This window comes from Cataglyphis hispanica, chromosome 17 (assembly GCF_021464435.1).
Source record: "Cataglyphis hispanica isolate Lineage 1 chromosome 17, ULB_Chis1_1.0, whole genome shotgun sequence".
Taxonomy (NCBI): Eukaryota; Metazoa; Arthropoda; class Insecta; order Hymenoptera; family Formicidae; genus Cataglyphis; species Cataglyphis hispanica.
Genome location: NC_065970.1, coordinates 4,901,350 through 4,922,628, shown reverse-complemented (window position 1 = coordinate 4,922,628; position 21,279 = coordinate 4,901,350). Strand labels below are relative to the sequence as shown.

General features: G+C 26.6%; 2 pseudogenes; both read left to right on the top strand.

Moving 5' to 3' along the window:
- LOC126856063 (proto-oncogene tyrosine-protein kinase ROS-like) overlaps window positions 1–10,608 on the top strand; it is a 29,198-nt pseudogene extending 18,590 nt beyond the window's left edge.
- A 1,942-nt stretch (window positions 10,609–12,550) lies between these two features.
- LOC126856062 (proto-oncogene tyrosine-protein kinase ROS-like) lies at window positions 12,551–20,906 on the top strand (annotated as a pseudogene).
- Window positions 20,907–21,279: the final 373 nt, after the last annotated feature.

The following is a 21,279-nucleotide window of genomic DNA, read 5'->3' as shown; positions in this document are numbered from 1 at the left end:
TTAAATCTAATGAAATATATAGAGATTTTCTAAGGAAAGTTAATTTACTTTTTGAAGAGGCGATGCAAATTTTACAATGTATATTATTGCATGTTATATATTATTACATATATGTATTTTTTATAGCAGTGTATCGACAACTCAACAAAAATAATGAGCAGTTTTGCCTCCGATAATCAAATTACCGATTCTACTTGAGATAGGTAAAGTTCAATTAAATATATTATACAGCTGTACATTAGAATATAATTCGAATGAATATGTATTGACCAAAATGAAACGTGAACAAATCATACAAGAAAAATTATTAGCAAGGGCGCATTCGGAATGATAAATACTAACTTTTTCGATGCAATGTTATATATTATTAATTTCTGGTTTAACAGAATTTGAAACAGATACGTCTTTCTCGATATAAATAATTACATGAATATTTTTCATAAGAGATTACAAATAAAGAAATATTTTTGTCAGACAGCACTCTATTAAGCATTTTTCGTTAAATTATTTAATACAAAATAAAATATAAATATAATGTCATTTGACACTAAACTATGTATATTTTAAAGAAAATTGAAATTAATTTCAAATATTTCACAGATATATCAAAAAAAAAATAAAGAATATTGATAAATCGGGCATAGAGATACTCCCTGCCATAAAAATGCTTAAAAAACTGCTTCCTCGCAGGAGAGAGAAAAGTTTTTGGAAGAGGCAAAACTTATGAATCGTTTCCGACATAAACATGTGCTAGGATTGTTGGCCGCTTGCTTAGACCAAGAATCTCCCTTAATGGTGTTAGAATTAATGGAAACTGATTTGCTACAATATTTAAGAGATAATCGAAAATTTCAGCCGTCAGATTTGCACGCTTTGCGTTTGTAAGATTTGCTGGAATCCAGCAAATGGTAGAACAAACTTCAAGCTTTGTCTCGAAAAGAATTATAGCTCTAAGAACTAACATAGAGATACATTATTGAGTCCAGTTGATGTATCTAGCTTAGAAAATTAAATTAATAAATGATGTTATTTTTCAAATGATCCAATGAGAAGCTTTATGTAGAAAAACCAATTGTAAATAACTAATGTTCTGCCATTTCCAAATTTAGCCTTAATATGTTAGATTTCTTAATAAAAATAAAAAATGATTTCTTATTTTACGCAAAATTTTGATAATTAAAAACACAACACTTATTTTACTACTGTAAACAACATAAAGCTGATGCTAGTACTTTTAAATATCTAAAACAAAATCTGTCATTCTATGGGTTCTGATTACTATGTTTAACAATAGATTGCCACAGTAGTTTTAAAAATAATGTCTATTTCATATTATATTAGTAGCCTATTTGATATCTATATTTCTATATTTTTTCCTAAATGTTTAAATAATATAATATTTTTAATATTATAATACATAATATACAAAAATTAAGTTTTGTAATATGTAAATTTTCTTGATCTTCTTATTCCATTTCCTTTACGCAAAATCTGTGTTGAATTTAATTGATTTTAAGAGGAAAAATATTTTAAGAAATGCAGATATTAAGAACAATATAAATAAAATAAATTATTTATATAAATATTATTTTCATAAAACAAACATAAACGTTTTTATTTTAATATGAATACTTAAAAATTTGACAACTTGACAGTTTGAACTAGAATATTAACTTCGTTAAAATAACATGATTTAGAAAGGACAAGATCTGCTTCCTGTTCGATGGATGACACCAGAATCTTTGGTGGTCGGAAGATTTACTTCCCAGAGTGATGTTTGGTCATTCGGAGTTATAATGTGGGAAATTACATCGTTGGATGAGCATCCTTACACTGGCAGAACTAATTTGGATGTGATAGATTATGTACGCAATGGATATAGGTTGGTGATGCCTCTAAATTGCCTCCACCGGCTTTGTATGAGTTGATGATGCGTTGCTGGAGTCCAGCAAATGATAGACCAAACTTCAAACTGTGTCTCAAAAATATCATAGCTCTAAGAAATAACATGGAAGATCTTTATTGAGTCCGTTGGATATTATCTAGCCAAAAAAATTTAATTAATAATGATATTAATAATTTTATTTTCCAAATAATACAATGAGAACTTTAAAGTAGAAAAATAATTGTAAATAATTGTAAACTCATGTTTTGTCGTTTACAGATTAAATCTTAATATGTTATAGTTCATCAATAAAAATAAGATTGTGTTTTATATTCCTATATTTTTTCTTACTTAAATGTTTAAATAAAATATACAATCATATTACATTAATATATGTAACATTTTTTAATATTATAATAGATAATATAAAAATTAAATTTTTAATATGTATTTGTTTTAAAGTTTATAGATTTTCTTTTTCTTTTCTTCTTCTTTCACTCAAAATCTGAATATGCAATTAAATTGATTTTACTAACAAGAGGAGAAATATTTTTAAAAATGCTGATAAGGAAACGAATATAGCAAATTATTCAAATTTATTGTCGAAAAAATCACTTTCTTAAGCACGATCAAATTTCGATTAATCTTGATCAGCGATAAATTCAACTGAAATAGCTATTTTAAATTTATATCGTTTTTAATCTTGTTTCTCCTCCAAATCAAATAACAAAAAGATTAATAGTTTCGTTTATTTTAATATTAAAAAATTGCAGGTATAGATAATGAAGCGATTAAATTAATCGGAATTTGATCTAAAGATGGGCTCTTACACGGCCTATATCTCACCTCGCAATCCATCATTTGTTGCCAAAATACTTCACGTACTATGACATATATATGTGCATAATATTAAATTATATAAGTATTTTAAATTAAATTATTTGTCTATTAAACATTTGATATATCACAAAGCCCTTTCTTAATTTAATTTCCTAATCCTGTAATTCGATTATTTAATTGCGAGTTCTCTCAATCCAGATCATCAGTTAGATCGTCGGAAAGTTGAACGATAGAGTAAAACATAAAACACATTTAATTTTATTGTTAAAAAATAATTATTGCTTATGAAGAGAGATAGCAATATGTATTGCTGTGTGGATGATGTATTATTTTATATTTTTGTCATTACAAATATTTTTATTCGATTAAATATATAAATTACGCTCTTTGAAGTTTATTGTCGTATATGTAATTACATATTATTTTAAAATATTAATTACTCATTAATTGCGATATTTGTAGTTATATATTATTTAGAAAAGTTAATTATTAATAATAATTATAAAGTTAATCATTAATAATATTAATAATATAATATTAAATAAATCTCTCTAAAAAGTGTAGCTCTTTTTAAAATTGTGACGAGTCTTTACGGAAGAAAATGAGTCACAAGTGCAGCAGATAAAGAATAATAGTTCGGCAAAAATGCGTAATTTAAATTTATTTATTTATTTGAGCTGATGGTTTTATAATGGTCAGCAATCACAAATACGCAAGCGCGTTTTGCGACACTCGGTTCGAACCATAATGATACAAACGTTTTAGTCCGTCAAGAACGCCGTGCAAGAATAGTGGTCACTCAAGAGCACGCATAGTATATATAAAAAAACAATTGTCAGTTGAAATTTTTAATAAAAAAAAGATATAAAAGATATATATGATCTGGTAAAACTTGGCGTACTTGAATAACAAAACTAAAGATTTATAATTTGCCGATTGTCCATCATTTTTTCTAACAATAATTATATATTGTACATTATTTTTCATTTGATTACTTTTTTACTAAAGTATATTAAAAAAAAGTGAGATTAATAACATTTGTACTATAGTTTAACAATCATGCATATGTGTCAGTTCTCAATGTTGTTTGATTTTCATGGAAAAAGTGAGCATTCATTAACCAGAATTTTATAATTTAATGATATTGTAAGATGAAATCATAATCATTGATTATGAAAGAAAATTTAGAAAAATAACATTAGAAGAGATTTCATGATTGATATACTAATCAAATTTCAAAACTGATATAAGTAAAAGACTTGATTCGATTAGCACATTTGCATTACCCAGAATATCGATAGAATCACTATTTATAGCTGAACTGCCAAAGATTGCGCGAAAACTGATTGAGTGCAAGTATTTATAAAAAAAGAATTAATATGTCAAAAACGTTATTATGTGTTTTACTGAAAGTGTTAATATTAGCAAGAGCAGATATCATGCAAAGCTATTCAAATTCAGACTCCATACAGGTAAGAGATTGCTTTGTTGAATAAAATTAAATGTTGTTATAGATAATAATTTATTTAGATAATTAAAACTATATATGATAATTAAATATATATACTGTGTGTGTATAATAATAACATAAACTAGAAGGGGATATGTGTAATGTTATGAAAAAAATAAAGTATAAATCTTGAAAATTTTGTTTATAAATGGATATTATACGGGGTGTTACTAAAAAAGCGTACCTAGAGCACACCATCAGATACAGGACAACAATTTAAATTGAAAAGCTCTGAACCGGTTTTTAATCTAAATTTTTGTTGTTGTTGTTGCGAATCAGCGCTTATCTATACAGCAGAAAGCTGTGTCGTTATTCTGATTTTCTTCCTTTTTTTCGCTGTAGACAGGCACTGATTAGCTAATATTGACATCATATAAGAACAAATGTTATTGAAACTTTAATGCTAAGAAATAAATTTTTGAAAAAAAAATTGTGTTAAGATAAATTTATTTAGAGAAATTAACTAAATTATATTAAAGAAATCACACACAATAAATTGTTAAGCAAAATTGCTTCAACGATCAAAAAAATTTTCATGTATTTGCTAGGAAAAGATTATTGATTTCTTAGTAACCATTATTAATTTATTCTGCATGACTTTGGACTATCAAATTGACACACAATTGGACACACAAATTGACAAAGCTATATATACATATATAGTAGACTATCTGAATCAACGAGCATTGAATCATCACATATTAATTTATATAACATGCTCATTGATCCAAACGGTCTTATTGACGTCTGATTGGGAGATAAAAATTTTGACCAAATAAAATGTTTTGGAAAAAGTTTATATTTGACTTGCTCATATATAACATGTTAATTGATCGTGTTGATATCTGCATTTTTGATGCATAGCATTTTTCTTTTGATATAAGAAATAATGCTTGACATGTAAGAAGATATATTAAAAAAAAACAACAGATTTAAAAAAATACAATCTACATTGTATTTAATATATTATTAATCAGAAGAGGTATTTAAAAAAAATATTTTAACAACATAATTTAACAAACAAAAAATTTTATGGCAATTTTACTTATTTGTACATATATTATTTATCATTAAAAGTCGTGTTTTTGGCTTAGTGGTGCTTACTTATTTTTTCGTATGTTATATTTTATCAAGGACATTCCAGTATCTGAGAACAACAATTCATCATTCACAACAAGTCATCTTGACAATGTGAATGAGAGAAACAAAACTGGTGGAACTTCATTTGCAAATATGTCTGTGATCTCAGAATCTAATAGTAAGTTGCAAAAAACTGCATAAATTGTTAAAAAGAAAATTCTATGAAGAGAATCGTAAATATAATTTACATTGAAAAGAGAATAAAAACAGAATCTAAAAAGAAATATTTTTTAACAGAAAGAGAAATTTTATTTTGCTACAAAAGAGAAAGGAAAACTCATATATTATGTGTAAAATTATTAAAAATTTATTATAAAGTTAATTAAATTATTTAATTTTGCTAGTTTAGTTACTTTTTAAAATAATTGCAAATATTGTACACTGATTTTTTAATTAATAAGATATTTCTGAATTTCCACTTTTAATACTTCATCTAAAATTTTGTATTTTTTCTGTTTTGAATTAACAATTACTTTTTTAACCTTATAAATCACGCAAACTTTTTTATATTATTTTGAAAGTCAACATTTATTACTAATTTCCACATTTTGTAACTTACATTTATCTTTCTTTTTACTTTTATTCTTACTTAAAATTATTTTTTCTGAAATCCTGAGATAATCATTGTTCTTGAATATAATTCTAACAATAAATGCAATCTAAAAATTTTTAGAAAACATTTTGAACAAACTAACATTTCCCAGAGCATTTGTTGAATTCCATAATGCATTTCTAAATGAAGAAGACGACATTTCTGTGACATTCAGGTAAAAAATTGCATCAATCTGTATTTATTTAAATTTAACGAAATATACATATAAAAAATAAAAATGTTGATTCTGTTATAATTTTACAAAAAATAAAAATACCAAAGCATCATTTTTTTTTATAGATGGAATCCGCCTGAATTTGCAGAAGAAGTAATACAAGGATACACAGTGCAGTGTTGGTTTATTGAAAACTTGGAAGAGATTCAAGTTTGTGAGGACAAAAGTAGCTCAGCTACAATATTGGAGCACGTGGTGAACAATTTAAAACCTAACACGACGTACTATTTTAAAGTACAAGCGCTCACTAAAGTTGATATGAGCCCTTACACAGATTTAATTGATGTATCAACTATAATCGAAAATCCAATACCGAAACTATTGACCGTATCGGAAAATGGTATTGAAATATGGGATTTAGATTTAAAAAGCAACATTAGTCTCGTTGAGCAAACTGGCGTGAATAGTATTGCTTATTCGATAGCGGAACATAAAATTGATTGGAGCAACGATGAAGGAAATTTAATGATGTTAGATATTAATAGAAACAATATTATAAAAGTAGATGATCTTAGATATCAAATATAGCAATCTTTGCATCGATTGGGTAGCAAGAAATCTCTACTGGATAGAACGACATCATTATAATGATAATTACCTCAAAAAGTTCGACTTAACAAAGTGGGAGAATGGTGTAACTACAAATGATGAAATTTCGAAAATAGAAGATATTAATATTGATTATTTAACTGTACTACCGTTTATGGGGTATGTTAACTATTATCTATATAAAATAAATGAACAATGTCTGAAAATTTGTATTGATTTGTAGTTTCTCAACAATTTATATGGTTTTGTAATTAAAATCAAAAGATATAAAAAATAAGAAATTAATATAAATTTAATTTAAAAATTTCCAATATACATTTTATATAAAATTTTCTTTTGCTTATCGTAAAATAACGTTTTACATCGTAAAATATCGTAAAAAACGTTTTATAATAAAATAATGCTTACATTTTTTAGAACTTTGTGTGAAATAAGTTATACTATTGAACCTAGGATAATGCATTTGGATCTTTATGGACGAGATACTCGCTACTATGAGAAAAATTTAAGTTTTGTGTGCTCTTTCTCCTTCGATAAATATGTATATATAAGAGATATAAAAGTTGACACTATGAATACTAAGGAACCGCTAATTTACTGGCTATTACGCGATCTCTTGATTGTGACAAATATTAACATTTCTATGTGCAATTTTATTTTACGAGACATAGAAGTCGACATTAAAACATACTTTCGGTCTTTAACGATTGACAAAACATACATTTATATTTCTGCATATAATCATATTGATCGATCTCATAGTATATTCAGTATTTTGCGAATGAGAAAGTATTATAGGTATAATCATATATATGTTTTGAAAAAAATATGCACTTCTCGAAAACAAAGACACATTCAAATACATACAAAAGATATATAATTTGATTTCAAAGATTGATAAATTGTATGCTTTCGGTGAATCTTTGCAATCATATCCTTCGATGAGATGCCTGATACCTGACAAAAATGTTTATAAAATACAAATAGTGATGGTAACGATGGACAGCATTATCTTAAATCTTCCCGAACCGGTTCCCAAGAGCGGATGCAAAAGATACAACTTACCTAGCACTCTGTATACTATCTACGTAAGCTATTGTTTGGACAATAAGCTTAATAAGTTTAATAACTTCACTGTAAAACATATAAGCGATATTACGAGATTCGAAATTTAACGCCGCATACAGAGTACAAATTGCAACTAGCCATAAGCAATGTTTATTCTGATCGGTTATCAATGGATCCGTTATTCGTCTCGGAAGAGACATTGAAAACTAAATCGGGCAAACTCAACGCACCAGAAAATGTGACAATTCAGGCTCTGACACCTACTACAGCAGCAGTTTCTTGGATGCCGCCTAAGAAACTAAACTGCGTGGCCGTGATTTACGAAGTATATTGGACGTCAATTATTTTGTTAAACAATACGCGAAAAATACACGAATCCTTAATTATCAATAAAACAGAACATAAGGTAGACGACAAATTTTTCACATTACTCGAATCGTTGATACCAGGACAGATATACGAGATATATGTACGCGTGTATCCAGTAAACTTCAGTGATTTTTATAGTGACAGTTGGCGCGAAACCTTGTATATGTATTCAGAACCAAACAATATAACTTTGAACGGAGTTAACATAAGCGGTATGAATATCTCGTGGACTCCTAGCGTTAATTTGACAGTTCATTATGAATTGGAATATAAAAATGTTGAGATGCAAAGGTGGCAAATTGCAAACAATTTTGAGGTGAATAATGAAGGGAAAGTAATGTACTATATAAACAACTTGCTACCGGGAACTTTATACGAGTTTCGTTTGATATTGAAATATCCCAAGTACGAGAAAGACTTTATATGGCCATCTGATGGAAGATTTACTTTTTCAACACTGACTAGTAAGCAAATAAAGATATTATAACAATTTCTGCATATTTTAAATATAAAGATGTTTATAGAAATTTAAACTTAGTAATTTTTAATAATAAAGTTACAAATAGAAATGTAAGTTTTAAATAAAATAAAAATATTAAGGTTTATTTTTGCATAACAAAGGTGATATTTCAAGCAATTTCAGGTAACAGTGTTACGCAATATTACCAATATATATCAGGCCTTGTTGCTATAGTTATTATAATTTGCGTCTGCTATTTTTACTATTGTAAGTATATTTGTGATACACATTTAAATACACATCTTTAATAGTAGAAATAAGTCATATCTAATTTAAAATATAGAGATTTTTTAAGAACAGTTAATTTATTTATTAAAAGAAAAATATATAATTTTTACAATGCATATTATTGCAAATTACATATTATTACATATTGCAATTTTATAACAGTGTGTCGACAACACAACAAATGTAACGAACAAGATTTACCTCCAATAATGACGAACATCGACTTAGCAATTCTACATGAGATACCAAGTGGTAATGTTCAAGTCAATATGTTATACAGTCCTACATTGGAATATAATTCAGATGTATATGTACTGACCAAAATCGAACGTGAGCAAATCAGACTAGAAAAACTTATAGGTAGCGGATCATTTGGAAAGGTAAAAATTAATTTTTTGAAATGAATTCATTTCTTGATAAAAATAATTATGTATATAACTTTTTATAATAGATTATAAAAATTTTTTGATCAGATAACATACACATGGATTCCATTTTGAATTTTTCGCTAAATTATTTAATACAATAAATGAAATAATATTCCTTGACATTAAACTATATATCTTTTAATTAAATATAAATTTAAATTAATTTCAAATATTATGCAGGTGTATCGAGAGAAAGTAAAAATTTCGAAAAATCGGGTGTAGAGATACCCGCTGCCATAAAAATGCTTCGAAAAATGCTTCTTCGCAAGAGAAGAAAAATTTTTAGATGAAGCCAGACTTATGAATCATTTCCGACATAAACACGTGCTAAGATTGTTGGCCGTCTGCTTAGATCAAGAATCTCCATTAATTGTGCTGGAATTAATGGAAATTGGTGATCTGTTACAATATTTGAGAGATAATCAAAAATTCAACCGTCAGATTCGCATGCTGTACGTCTGCAAGATTTGTTTGCGATGTGCGAAGATGTTGTGCGAGGATGTTGCTATCTGGAAGATTTACGTTTCGTCATAGAGATCTTGCGTGTCGAAATTGCTTAGTATCCGCGAGAGATCGCGAGAATCGTATCGTCAAAATCGGTGATTTTGGACTAGCTAGAGACGTTTACAAGGATGACTATTACCGAAAGGTAAATACAATTATTTAAATAAAATAAATTTTTTAGAAATGTTTGGCTTTTCTTCTTTTATCGTAATAATTTGGTACATTTTTATTTTAATTAGAACATTTAAATAAAATAAATATAACATAAATAATATTTTTATTTATATAAAACAAGATATAAATAAACGTTTTACATTCTAGCATGAATATTTCTAAATTAAAATTGACAACTTGAATTAGAACATTAATTTCACTAAAATCGCATGTTTTAGAAAGGGCAAGGTCTGCTTCCTATTCGTTGGATGGCACCAGAATCTTTGATGCTTGGAATATTTACTTCTCAGAGCGATGTTTGGTCGTTTGGGGTTCTAATGTGGGAAATTACATCGTTGGGTGAACATCCCTACACTGGCAGGACTAATCTGGAAGTGATAGACTATGTACGCGCTGAAGGCAGGTTGCCAATGCCTCTAAATTGTCCACCGACTTTGTACGAGTTGATGCTGCGTTGCTGGAATCCAGCAAATGATAGGCCAAACTTTAAGCTTTGTCTCAAAAATATTATAACTATAAGAAATAGTATAGAAGATACCTTACTGAGTCAAATGGATATCTTATAAAAAATTAAATTAATTAATAATATCATTCTGCGAATGATCCAATGAAAAAGCCAAACGTAAGAAAAATAATTATAAATAACTAATATTTTGCCGTTTTCAAATTTAATCTTAATATGTTAGATTTATCAATAAAAATAAGAAAAATATTTTTCAATTTTATATTTTTAATGACTGCAATGATTAGAAAATACAGCACTTGTTCTTACAATTAATAAGTTCTTACAATTAATAACAATAAATAACGTGAAACTGTTTCTAGGTCCTTTCAAATAACTACAACAAAATCTTTCTTTCTTATGGTTCTAATAATTTATCGTTTGATTTTGCTACAATAGTTTTAGAAATAATGTCTATTTTATATTATATGACCAGCTTATATTTTATATTTCTATTTTTTTGTACTTTAATGCTTAAATAAAATACACAATTATATTACATTAATATATATAACATTTTTTAATATTAATGCATAATTTAAAAACGATTATGATAAATGTTTGGATTAATTTACATCTCATGGATCATTTGAATTTTTACATATATTGTAAAGTTACATATTTGTCCATTCCTAAGTAACACACATTATGAATTTTGTGCACTGTCTTTTTATTATTTAATTATTTTTATATTTTTATATTATAATAAATTATTATAAATTATATTTTATAAAATTACATGTTTTAAATTTTCTAATTTTTTTATTTCCTTTCCTTTTCTTTCATTCAAAATCTGAGTGTACAACTGAATTTATTTTAAAAAATGCATGTAAAAAGAGAATATAGCAGAAATTGCACAAATTTATTACAAAAAAGAATAATTTTTTTACACGACATCCCGATTAAACTCGACCAGCGATAAATTCATCTGAGATAGCAATTTTAAATTCATTTCGTTCTTAATCTCTTTTCTTCCATAGGTTAAACAAAAAAATTAATAATTTTAGCAATATTGGAAACATTGAAAACATATTGTAGGTATCGATGAACCGATTAAATTAATCAGAAGTTAATCTAAATGTGTGTTCTCACACATCTTATATTTCTTCCAGCAATTTGTCATTCCGAAGCAATTGTTGCTAATTTATTTCATGTACTATGATATATGTATGCGCAGGATATGAACGTATACAAATATTTGAAAATATTTATACAAATATTTAAAGTATTACAAATACTTTAAATTATAAATTATTTGTTAAACGATTGATGTATCACAAAATATATATAGATTTTCGTTAAGTTAATTACTCGAGCCTGTAATTCGATTATTGAATTGCGCGTTCTTAATTCAGATCATTTAGATCGTTGAAAAGTTGTACGATATGGTATCGGACAAAATATATTTAATTTTAAATATTATTATAAAAATAATTATTGCTGATAAAAAATAGCAACAACATGGTGATTTATTATTTTAGATTTTTGTCATTCCTTGATTTAATTAAATATATATAAATTATGCGAAATACGCTCTATGAAGTTTATTGTCGCGATATATGTATGAAGTTAAATGTATATTATATATAAAAATTAATTACTTATTAATAATATTAATAATATGAAATTAAATAAATTTAAAAATGTAGCTCTTTTAAAGTAGCGGTGAGTATTTTTATAAAAATAAAATGAGTCATAAGTGAAATGCAGCACATGAAAAATGATTGAATTTGACAAAAGTCCATAATTTAAATTAGTTGGGCCTATGATTTTTATGATGATTATCAATTACGACGACGCAAGCGCGTTATGCATCGCTCGATGTTTCGAATCGCACGATAAAAACGTTTCAGTCTATCCAAGAACGCCATCCACGAATAGTGAGTTCTTAAAAACATGCATAGTATATATAATATATATATATAATATAATATATAACACATATATATAATACAAAAGAAACTATTGTCAAAGATGTGGTTTTTAATCAACAGATATAGAAAATATATATGATCTTGTAAAATTTGGCATATATTACATGAATAAGAAAGGTAATGATTTATAAGTCAGTAATTTTCTGATTGTTTATAATTTTCTCGAACAATAATTATATATTTCAAGTTTCTTTTCATTTGATTGCTTTGCTACTAAATTATATCAAAAGAACTATACAAGAAGAGATTGATAATATTTATATTATAGTTTGATACAATCAAATGCATATATATTAGTTTTCAACGTCGTTTCACGGAAAACTTTTATGGAATAAGTAAGTATTTATTAATCAAAAATTTTATAACTTGATAATTTGTAAAATGCAGTGTAATTGGTTATAAAAATAAATTTTGAAAAGTAGCATTAGAAAAGATCTCTGATTGATGCATTAATCAAATTTTAAGAAATATTATACATAAAGGAACATCGATTTAATTAATACATCAGCATTATCCAGAATATTGATAAAATCACTATTCATAGCTAAATTGCCAAGGATTGTACGGGAACTGATTGAGCGCAAGTATTTACATAAAAAAATTATTATGTTGAAGACAATATATGTTTTACTATTAAAAGTGTTAATATTAGTGAGAGCGGATATCAAGTCAAAGAATCTGGATTTAGACTCCATGCAGGTAAGAGATTGCTTTGTTGAATAAAATTAAATGTTATTGTAGCTAACATTTCATTTGAGTAAGTAAAAAGTATATGATAAAATATATATACTGAATAATAATAACATAAAACTATATAACACAAAACAGAGTAGAAGAATATATGTAATGTTATAAAAAGGAGACACATATAAATTAAAAAAAATTTTTTTAATAGATGTTATGTAGTAAAAATTATGCCTAATAAAGATGATATATTAAAATTTGATTACATTAGCTTTGTGTTTAAAAATAAATATTTTTTGTATTAATAAGATTTTCTGTTTCTCCGCTAAATTAGCACATATGACTAGATACACTTAAACTCATTTTTGTATAATTTTCTTTTAATTACTAAGAGCTATTTGTTTTTAAAATATTTATAATTATTTAGTAATTTGATATTAATAATTTGTACTAAATTAATTTTTACGTAGAAAAATTAATTTAGAAAATAATCATCATCTCTTTTACGTTAAGGATACTTATACGTATACATATATGTATAACAAAATGGAGTTGTTAAATATCAAAACAAAATCTAGTATAAGTACAATGGAATTCGTATCAATTGACCCTAATAATAAAGCCAATGATCACAAAAATCAACAATATAATGAACCTAACCAGCCAATTTTGCTACGCCCCTTCGACTTTATATATAATTTTAATTGTACATATATATATTATATGACTATATATATTCATACTTATTCAGTATCGTAGATTAATTATAAAATCATCGTTTTCCAGAATTTGTTAAAAAATGTAATTATAACCGAAAAGAAATTTGATAAAAGTTTAAGTACAGAAATTTCTATGATCATAAAAAGACACTATTTATAACATTTAAAAAAACATTAATAAAACTTTAAGATTGTTATCTCGCAATAGTACAATCTAAAATTTTATATTTTAAATTAACGTTAAGACATCCGACTATCTACAGTTGTAGCAATTGAAAACTTTTGGATATTCTGTACGCTATTGCCAAATCAACCGCAAATTGTTCGCAACGTTCACAAGCATCGTCTGCCCTTGTTTAACTTTTCGGTGAATAACAAGGATAAAATGATACTGTGAAATCTTTATTATTATTGTATTTCTAAAACTAAACAGTAAATAATTTCGATTTTTTAAATAGAATTTTTAAAGTGTCCTACTTTGTATAGATTTTTTATCACTTTCTTCTTATTTTTCTAATTATTAAAATTTAAAATACAAAATTTTCGTATTTTTTGCGTATTCGACACATAGATATAAAAAGTGAAATTTTTAATAACGATTATCTCGCATTTGAGACGGTTAATTGTTTCTAAGTTATACAAATATGTAGATACCACATATATATGAATGTATATTAAATAATGTTTATTAAAAGATTAATTTTCAAAGTCTTTTGTTAATTGTGATTTGCAAGGCAAATACCTTAATAATAACAAATAAATTTTTGAAACAGTATGTATGTGTTAAGATAAAGTCTTATTTACAAAAGTTAACAAACCTACCAAGAAAACCAAATCGTTAAACAAAATTGTTTTCTAAAAGAATTATATTTTTATTAATAATTATTATTACATATATTATTTGTTAACAGAAGCTATTATGAATTCTTAATAATCCTCATTAATTTATTCTGCGTGATTTTTGTTATCTCATAAAATTGAGCATAGCTGCATGCATAGCAGACCGTTTGAATTAACAAACATCCAGAATTGAACCATCACATATTAATTTATATAATATGCTTATTGATCCAGACGATCTTATTGACGTTTATTTGATGCTGCATAGCTCTTTATTTTTATATAAAAATCATATCGTTTGATAAGCCAAAAGATATCTTAAAAAATAATAAAATCAGATTTTAAAAAATTTAACTACATTACACTATATTTAACACATTATTAATCAGTAGAAGTATAAGAAAAAATATTAAGCCAATATAATTAAACAAACCAGAAATTTCATGGCAATTTTATTTATTTGTATATAATATTATTTATCATTAAAAATAGCGGAAGTTGCCGTGTTTTTGGTCCAGTGATGCTTACTTAAATCTTTTTATATGTTATACTTTATCAAGGATATTTTAGTGTCCAAGAACAATGATTCATCATTCACAAGTCATCTCGATAGTGTAAATGCGAGAAACAAAATTGATGAAATTCCGTTTGCAAATATGTCTGTAATCCCAGAATCTATTGGTAAGTTGCAAAAAATAGCGCATAAATCGTTAAAAAATAATTCTACAACAAAAAATTGTAAATATTATTTAAGAGATGATAAAAATATATAGATTTAAAAAAATATCTTTCAACAGCAAGAAGAATATAAATTTCATTTTGTCGCAAAAGAGAAAAAGCTCTATATATTTTTTGTAAAATTATTCAACATTTAATAAAAAGCATTCAATTGTATCATTTTATTTGGGTAATTTATTTTTCTTTTTTTTAGAACAATTACAAATACTATACTTCTAATTCTTTAATCAATAAGATTTTTCCAAAAGACATTTAATGCTTTATTAGAAACTTTGTATTTTTTCTGTTTTAAAATAACAATTACTTTTTATCCTTATAAATCACTCAAACTTTTTTTATATTATTTTAAAAGTCAACACTTGCTGTACTAACTTCAATATTTTGCAATTTATGTTTATTTTTTTATTTTTGTTTTTATTTTTACTTAAAATTATTTTTCTTCTGAAATACTAAGATGCTCACGTTAATGATTTTATGTATTTATAACAATAAGTGCAATCTTAAAATTTCTAGAGAGCATATTAAGCAAACCAACATCTCCCAGAGCATTTGTAGAGTTCCATAATGGATTTTTAAACGAAGAAGTTGACATTTCTGTGACATTCAGGTAAAAAATTTGAATTTGCAGTCTGTATTTATTTAAATTTAACGAAATATAATATAAAAACTTTGATTCTGTTATAATCATAGAAAATATAAAAATACCAAAACATCATTTTTTTTATAGATGGAATCGGCCTAAATTTGGAGAAGAAGTAATACAAGGATACACAGTGCAGTGTTGGTTTATCGAAAACCTAGAAAAGATACAAGTTTGTGAGGACAAAAGTAGCTCAGCTACAATATTGGAGCACGTCGTGAACAATCTAAAACCTAACACGACGTACTATTTTCAAGTACGAGCGCTCACTAAAGTTGATGCGAGTCCTTATTCAGATTTAATTGATGTATCGACTACGAATGAAAATCCAATACCAAAATTGATTGTAATGGAACGTGAACATAGTATTCAAAGCATGGGATCTAGATCTAAAAGCAACGTTAGTCTCATTAAACAAAATGACGTGATAAGTATTGCTTACTCGATAGCGGAACATAAAATTTATTGGGGCAACATTAAGGGAGACCTAATGATGTTTGAAGTTGTTAAAAACAATAATACAAAAATAGCTAAGTTTCAATACATTGTGAGCAATCTCTGCATCGATTGGGTAGCAAGAAATCTTTACTGGGTGGAAACATATGATTTCAAGTTTGGTGACCTCAATTAAGTTCGACTTAACAATGTGGGAAAGTGGCATCACCATATACAAAAGAATTTCAAAAACAGAAAATCCTCATGCTCTCGGTCTAAATGTACTACCGTCTATGGGGTATGTTAACTTTTATCAATTTAAAATAAATGAATAACGTTTTTATTAAAAATTTGTATTGATTTGTAGTTTGTCAATAATTTTATATGGCTTTGTAATAAAGATAAAATGTTATAATAAAATAATAAATTAAAACAAATTTAATTTTAGAATTTTAAATATTTATTATATGTAAGAATTTTTTTCTGCTAGTAGTAAAATTATGTTTTATAATAAATGAAATAATTGTTATGTCTTTTAGAATTTTATATTGGATTAATTATCCTATATATAATAAACTTCAGATAATGCAGTCGGACCTTGATGGAAAATACGCTCAAAAGTTTCAAAAAATTTGTCTACTGTGTGTTCTTTTTCAGTCCATGGATCACAAATTAGAGATACAAAAATTGATGACATGAATACTAAGGAACCGCTGATTTACTGGATAATACGTGATCTATTGATTGTGACAAACATTAATCTTTCTATGTGCACTTTGATTTTACGAAACAAAGAAATTAGCAATGAAACATTGTTCACATCTTTAACGATTGACAAGACAAACATTTACATTTCTGGAGTCATGACAGTATATGACAGCAAGTATTATAGACACAATGCTTATACATTTGTCTTGAAAAAAGTATGCTCTTCTCGAGAGCAAAGGTGCATTCAAATACATCCAAAAGATAAGTACGGTTTTCGACATTCATAAATTGTATACTTTCGGTGAATCTTCGCAATTGTATCCTTCGAAGAAATGCCTGATACCTGACAAAAATGTTTATAAAATACAAATAGTGATGATAAGGACAAACAGTATTATCTTAAATCTTCCCGAGCCGGTCCCCAAGAACGAATGCAAAAGATACAACTTACCTAGCACTCTATATACTATCAACGTAAGCTATTGTTTGGACAATAAGCTTAACAAGTTCAATAATTTCACCGTAAAACGTATGAGAGAGATTACGAGTTTCAAAATTTAACGCCGCTTACAGAGTACACATTACAGCTAACCTTAAGCAATTTTTACTTTGATCGGTTATTGATAGATCCGTTATTCGGCTCGAAAGTGATATTGAAAACTGAATCGGGCAAACTCGACGCACCAGAAAATGTGACAATTCAGGCTCTGACTCCTACTATAGCAGCAGTTTCTTGGATGCCGCCTAAGAAATTAAATTGCGTGCCCGTAATCTACGAAGTATATTGGACGTCAATTATTTTTTTAAACAATACACGAATCCTTAATTATCAATAAAACAGAACATAAGGTAGACGACAAATTTTTCACATTACTCGAATCGTTGATACCAGGACAGATATACGAGATATATGTACGCGTGTATCCAACAAACTTCAGCAATCATTATACTGACAGTTTGAGCAAAATCTTGTATATGTATTCAGAACCAAACAATATAACTTTGAACGAAGTTAACATAAGCGGTATGAATATCTCTTGGATTCCTAGCGTTAATTTGACAGTTCATTATGAATTGGAATATAAAAATGTTGAGATGCAGAGGTGGCAAATTGCAAACAATTTTGAGGTAAATAATGAAGGGAAAGTATTGTACTATATAAACAACTTGCTACCGGGAACTCTATACGAGTTTCGTTTGATATTGAAATATCCCAAGTACGAGAAAGACTTCGTATGGCCATCTGATGGAAGATTTACTTTTTCAACACTGACTAGTAAGCAAATGAAGATATTATAACAATTTCTGCATATTTTAAATATAAAATGTTTATAGAATTTTAAACTTAGTAATTTTTAATAATAAAGTTACAAATAGAAATGTAAGTTTTTAAACAAAATAAAAATATTAAGGTTTATTTTTGCATAACAAAGGTGATATTTCAAGCAATTTCAGGTAACAGTGTTACGCAATATTACCAATATATATCAGGCCTTGTTGCTATAGTTATTATAATTTGCGTCTGCTATTTTTACTATTGTAAGTATATTTGTGATACACATTTAAATACACATCTTTAATAATAAAAATAGGTTATATCTAATTTAAAATATAGAGATTTTTTAAGAAAAATTAACTTATTTGTTGAAAGAAGATGTAAATTTTGCAATGCATATTATTGCAAATTACATATTATTACATATTGTAATTTTGTATCAGTGTATCAACAACGCAACAAAAGCAACCAACAACTTTTGCCTCAAATAATGACCAACATCGAGTTGGCGATTCTACATGAGATACCTAACGGTAACGTTCAATTCAATGAGTTATACAGTCCTACATTAGAATATAATTTGAATAAATATGTTTTGACCAAAGTCAAACGTGAAGAAATTATACTAGAAAAACTATTAGGCAGCGGCGCATTTGGAATGGTAAATACTAATTTTTTCCATGCAATACAATACTTTATTAATTTCTAAATCAACAGAATTTGAAACAGATATGCATTTCTCGGTAAAAACAACTACGATTAAAAATAATTTTCTACAAAATGTTACAAGTAATGCAATGTTTTTGTGAGATAGAATACACATAGCATGCACACTATTGTGTATTTTTTGTAAATTTTTATACAAAATAAAATATAAATATGACTGAACATTAAACTATGTATTTTTTAATAAAACATAAATTTAAATTAATTTCAAATATTTTGCAGGTGTTTCAAGGAAAAGTAAAGAATTTAGAAAGACCGGGCACAGAGATACCTGTTGCCATAAAAAAGCTTCGAGAAAATGCTTCCTCGCAGGAAAAAAACAAGTTTTTAGAAGAAGCCACGCTTATGAATCAATTTCGACATAAACATGTGCTGAGATTATTGGCCGTCTGTTTAGACCAAGAATCTCCATTAATCGTGTTGGAATTGATGGAAACTGATCTGTTACAATATTTGAGAGATAATCAAAAAATTCAATCGTCAGATTCGCATGCTCTACGACTGCAAGATTTGTTTGCCATGTGCGAAGATGTTGCGCGAGGCTGTTGCTATCTAGAAAATTTACATTTTGTTCATAGAGATCTCGCTTGTAGAAATTGCTTAGTATCCTCGAGAGATCGCGAAAACCGTGTCGTCAAAATCGGTGATTTTGGATTAGCTAGAGATGTTTACAAGGACAACTGTTATCGCGTGGTAAATACAATTATTATTAAAATATTAAATTTTTAGAAAATGTTCCTTTTTTTGCCATAATAATACATTTTTACTTTGAATAGAATTTAAGAAAAATGGATTATTATTATTTATTTAAAGGAAGATATAAGTTTTGATGATGAGATAAGATGAACATTTTTCGTTCCAAAACAATTGCTCTAAAAATGGACGACATGAACCGGAATATTAAATTTGCTTTAATCACGTTTTAGAAAGAACAAAATTTTCTTCCTGTTTGCTGGATGGCACCGGAATCTTTGAAGTTCAAAATATTTACTTCCAAGAGCGACGTGTGGTCATTCGGGGTTCTAATGTGGGAAATTACATCATTGGGTGAGCATCCCTATGTTGGCATGACTAATCTGGAAGCGATAGATTATGTATGCAATGGCGGCAGGTTGAGGATGCCTCTAAATTGTCCACCGACTTTGTACGAAGTGATGCTGCGTTGCTGGAATCCAGCAAGTGATAGACCGACCTTCAAACTTTGTCTTAAAGATATTATAGCTCTAAGAAGAACATAGAAGATACTTTACTGATTGTGAATCCAATGGATATTATCTAGTCGAAAAAATTAAAAACATCAATGACGTCATCTTTCAGATGATCTAATAAAAAACTTATCGTGGAAAAAATAATTGTAAATAATTGCAAATAATGTTGTGCTGTTTTCAAGTTTAATCTTGATATGTTAAATCTATTAATAAAAACAGAAAAAACATTTTTTAATCTTACTTTAGACAAAATTTTGATGATTAAGAAACATTTGTTTCAATACTTGTTCTTACAACTTTAAACAACGTGATGTCTATGCTAATACTTTTAAATACCTGAAACAAAATCTGTCAATCTAATGGGTCTGATTATTATGTTTAACAGATTGCTATAGTAATTTTAGAAATAATGTCTATTTTATATTGAATTAGTATCTTGTTTTATCTTCTTATATTTTTTCTTACCTAAATAAAATACGCAATCATATCACTTTAATATATATAACATTTTTTAATATTAATACATAATACAAAAAATAAAATTTTATAATATATATGTTTTTTAAGTTTTCTGGATTTTTTCATTCCTTTTTCTCTTTTTTTCATTTAAAATCTGAATGTATGATCTGAATAAATTAATTTTAAGTTCAAAAATATTCTAAAAAATGCAGATAAATTAAAGAATATAGCAAATCATAAATTTATTGTGAAAAAAGATTGTTCTTTTAAACATGATCAAATTTTGATTAAGTTCGATCAGCAAAAAATTCAACTAACAATGAGACAGCAATTTTAAATTTATAACGTTCCTAATTTTTCCTTTCCCA